The 5,016-nt window shown below is 37.7% G+C and overlaps 1 long non-coding RNA gene across 1 annotated transcript in view; it reads left to right on the forward strand.

Moving 5' to 3' along the window:
- Positions 1-4,934, forward strand: part of LOC145496915 (uncharacterized) — a 6,213-nt gene extending 1,279 nt beyond the window's left edge. Inside the window, exon 3 of the long non-coding RNA XR_014050621.1 lies at positions 2,949-4,934. This is a non-coding gene — a long non-coding RNA (uncharacterized LOC145496915). The remainder of the gene's footprint in view (positions 1-2,948) is intronic.
- Positions 4,935-5,016: the final 82 nt, after the last annotated feature.

Below are 5,016 nucleotides of genomic sequence, written 5' to 3' on the forward strand. Positions count from 1 at the left end.
TTTCCACCATCACTAATGTTCCTTTCATTCAAAACTCGAATCGAATGGCCTCCAGGTTTACCGCAACCACAACAACTCCTGCAATATTCAACTCCTACAATATTCGAGGCAACATCCAAGCTTTTTGGTTCACAGGACTACTCTGATGACAAAAACTGACTTGACTTATCCAGCATTTTCTTTAAGATTTGTAGATATCGCAGTTCAATTTTGCTTTCGCTGTAAGTTTTCATCCCACGAGAAGCTACGCTCGAGTCAAGTTTGACAGTGGCATGATTTTCCTGGACCAATCACAATTCTTTGCTACGCATAGCAACCAGTGAGATTGCTTCAATTTGTATAGACAATAGATTACGTCAAATGGCTTTTTTCGTGTTTGCCAAAGTGGGCTATGTTGGTTATGTTGAAGGGTTTTGAAATAAAAAAAAGCTTTATCTGTAGTAGTTTGTTTCGTTATTATATAAAACAAATAGATTCCATGTTGCCGTGCTTCTGGTCAGTAATAGATCACAGAAGACGTCAAAATGTGGTAAGAACATCAGTGGCACACTCGGCTATCGCCTCGTGTGCCACTTATTTGTTCTTACCACATTTTGATGTCATCTGTGATCTATTACTGAACTGACGCACGGCAACATGGAATCTATTTGTTAAGTAGAGTTTGACACCTCCGTAATTTGCCATGTGCCGAGTTATAAAGTGTGGCTTGTCTTGCGTCATTTCTATTGCAGAAATGTATGTGGTATCTTTTTTTAATTGTTCTCTCTGGAGGGACAAGTCGGTGATCATATTGATTACTTGCATTCTATATTGTGATGCCAGGCCCAGTTGTTAGATTTAAACTGTGTTAAGTTGTGTGGCTTACTTTAGTGGTCCTGATCCTGGTTACCACGAATCATATTAAGATTTGTCCGGCGTCGCTAGAGATTGCTGTGGCGTTACTTTGAGAATCTTAGAGATCCGTTCTGTATTATCAAAGTTATGTTTCTTGCATCCTGAATTTGTTTGAACCTTTCGTCTCCTGGGCTTGATGTTTAGGTTTATACCTCCTTTGTTCGTTCTGGCACCACATGATTTAAATTTAGCTAAATTTAGATGTTCACGTCTGTTGACTGTTTTTCATCATGTATACATTTGTAAATTGGTTACTTGACACATTTTTTCAGGGCAAGAAATTCTCATTCTTTCATGCCAATCATTTCAAGGGGGTGGTAGAGCATAAACAATAGTGTGACTACAGGCAGATATTTTTCAAGAAGGTGGTTTAGATGAAGATGGAAGGGCATCGATATTTTGTGGAATCTGCACCTATTGCATGTATCTTCATTATCTTAAGAATCTGCATTCATTGAGCTTTCAAATGGTGTATTGAGCACAGAATTCTGTAACAATATTCAAGATTTCACACATGCCTATGACACTGTCCCTTAATAATAAATCAGGGGTTTCATTAGGTGCTGGGCAGCAGGCAAATTGACCGGCTGCGAGGATGATTTTTGCCAGCCTGGTTTGACCATCTACAGAAAAGGTTTTCTTCTGAATAAGTTCAGTTGAGAGAATTTTGCCAGCCTGTGAAAACCAGTTGCCCTCCTGCTGTAAATGTTGATGCAACCCTTGATAACAACAAAATGCATTCATTCATTTGGTATTTTTTTTTATTAACACTTAAAATTTTTCACTTGTGGTAGGGTAAAATTAATTGCAACATTTCACAAATCAGTTGATGCCAGAACTTGACAGAGAAAGAATGTAACCAAAGAGACGAAGGATTTAAGTGCTGGCACCTCACTTGGAATAATTAATGATCTGTCATATTGTCAGTATTTGTTAATCGTCACTGTATATATTTTTCATCAGTGATCACTTGTGATACATGTAGCTGACTACATTGAGTGGCCCAGCTATGAAAACTTGCATCGACTTGAATGCAAATTTGATCTTGACCAAAGTGAGCGTAAGTCATCGCAGGTCAACACAAGAGCTCCCAAGGCCTTGCCAAACGAAGTCGCGAGTAGAGCCAAGTTTTGAGCTTGCCTCTACATGTACTAACTTGCAGGTCTGGCCAGGACTTTACTTTGCGAATGTCACTACTTTCAGCATTTGTTAACAGCCATGAAATTTAATTGCTACTTTCATAGGGGGTTCATTACCTTAAGTTAAGCATTTTGTATAGGTTATATAGTGACTACTTGTATAATGTACATGTTTGATAATTCATGCATGTAACTCAAATTATTCTTAATTCCGTGGCTATCGCCATTTCGTCATGTTAGTCGAGTACCGTGGAACCCCACCTTATGGTCACCTTGTTATTACAGTATGCCAAATTCTTTTTGTCCTGGCAAAATGCCCATACATTTTTCTCGTAGAAAAACCCTGTAAATGCAGCCAGCCCTTTAATACAGCCAACTTCCACATTTTGAAATCCCAACGTGTATAATCCTTTACAATCTTACCCTGTTTAAACAGCCACTCGGCCAGTTATATAGTAAATGGTTTAAACCTAGGAGTATCAGTAGTTCGTATAGTGTGAACGTCTGGGTGAAGGTTATGTTCATCTTTCCAATCTAAATATTGTGTGAACTGATTGAAGTTTCAATTTATTTAAAATTCTATCTGCATTCCAGATGTTTTTATAAGAACAGTTGTTCAGAAGTTGTGGTATTAATATCTGTTACTTCTGTTAAGACGTCACTCAATTTAGATCAGTCAGTCACATGGCCCGTTGGTGACCGTATTAACGGGTTCCACTGTAGGTTGCTGGTATCCATTTATAATCCTTGGTGAAGTAAGTTACTGTTTGAGTTAAGTGCTGTGTTTAAGATCATAACTGAAGGACTTTGGGAAGGCTTCTTAATCTGGGGGCCATTATTTTCACCTGGTGTTATGCCGCTACACCATAAGCATTTGTACAGTATCTAAATTTTTCTATTTCTTCTTTTGAACAGCTGAAGACAAAATACCTGGGGACAAGACAGGAGGAGGATACTATCCACAAACTTATTCTAAAATGATTATTTGTTTATTTATTTATTTTTTTGCAATCCAGGACCAGGTAAACACTTGTGTTCTTATGCAATGATCAAATCAAAACTTAACCTGGTTCCTCCAGGGGAATCCCCCAAGGGCATCCCTAGAGGGTACCCAAGTCATCAAATTCTACAGCAGAAAAATAATTAAAATGCATCCCTTCTTTTCTTTTTTTAATTAATGCACTATTATTATAGGATCCAAAATAGTCTGGGAAATTTTTGTTTTCAAAATCAGGGAAGGTTCAGGGAATAAAATAATGGAGAAAATGGGGAGGTTAGCTTTTGTACTGTACCTTTATTTAAAAAAATAATAATAATAATCAGACCAAGCTATTGAACTAAGTCCATTCAAATTGAACTCTATAGTACAACACACTAATGATTTTCAATAAGGGACCACCAAACTAACTACAGGTAAGAACAGACACTGCTTAACTTATACCAACAACTACTCGCCCCTACAGTAGTCACTATGGTATTTCTTGTCTCCAACAGAACTCACATGATGTTTTTCAACCAGCCTCAACACAAACTTCACCAAGAGTAAAACAGTTGAATCAGACCATAAGTGATCAGTCACCAATCACTACCTTTTCATAATGGCTTGACAGGTTCTCAAAGCATAAGTGCTTTTACACTAGCCAAACTACTTATTAATACTTGTTCACTTTTTTCTTTGTGGTTGGTAACATGACAGTTGTTCCTTTGGGCACCTCAGAATGGGACATAATGTAAGGACTTCCTCAATTCCCCCCCCCCCCCTGACCCCCACCACTCTCCAACCTTGTCATGATTCACTATTATTTCCCAGGGTTCCCCAGGTGAAGGATTGGTTTTGAGTTGAACATTGCATTTCTTGATGTAAACCAAGTTCTGCTTTTAATTTTGAAATTCCACAGACATGTAAATAATTTAAAATGCTTTCATTGGCTCAGTAAGTAAATTAGTTTTAAAGTGGATAACATTTCATTTGGTTATATTTTATGTTTTTACTGTATTTCCTCCTTGAAACCCCTGTTGGACTTCCTTAGTTCCTGAGCTTCCCATACATGTACACATGTAAGAAAGGGAAGTTCTTTGGAAGAAGAACTTTTAATAAAATAGTAATATCAGATATCAAAACTGCAATTTGTAGGTTGAAAAGGAGATTTGGAAAGACTTCCTTATTAGAATGGAGACTCGATATAGTCAATACTTCCAACTCAAAGTTCTGGGATTGTACAAAACCATTATGATCTGCATAAATTTATTGTTGACACCACCAGGAAATTCTGTCCTTTTTGACCTCAACTGGAAGGGCTTAGAAATTTATGGCTGAAAGAGTGCTAAGCTGCTGTGTCAATGCTACACTGTAATATAATCGCCCATCATATGGATCAAAACAGGAAAAAGGAAGAGATTGGGGCTAATTGTAAGAGATACTGGATAGAAGGAGTTGAAAGAAAATTTTGACTAAAATTCATCATTTAACACCCCCTCCCCCTTCCTTCTCCCCTTCAAAAAAAATTCAAGCAAACTGCAATTTTTCATCGTCGTTGAAAAATTGTACTGGGTGGGGGGTTAAGTTGGTGTCCTTACACAGATGGGCCTGAGGATCAGTGGAAGAGATTGTTCTGTGATAATGTGAGAAATACACGTATATGTACCCCTGATTGGTTTCACATACTAGAAAACACCGTGCCATTTAGATCATTAGAATCAAATATAGATTGGCATACGAGTACTTAGGGGGAGGGGAGAAGCATACTACAACATGGCGATCTTGCCAGTTAATACGCACATGTACATGTACACTGTAACAAAGTACACATGGGGGTATGTACATTGTATGCTTTCTTGCCTTCAGAAAAAAAAAAACTACAAAACATCAATTTCTTATAGTTGAAGGGTTGCATATGAACTTTAAGGTGGGTCGTCAAGAAGGAATTCCATGGATGGGTCAATAAACCTTTGTCACAGAGATGGAGAGAATTTTTTTTGGGGG

This window comes from Orbicella franksi, chromosome 1 (genome assembly GCF_964199315.1).
Source record: "Orbicella franksi chromosome 1, jaOrbFran1.1, whole genome shotgun sequence".
NCBI classification, from domain to species: Eukaryota; Metazoa; Cnidaria; class Anthozoa; order Scleractinia; family Merulinidae; genus Orbicella; species Orbicella franksi.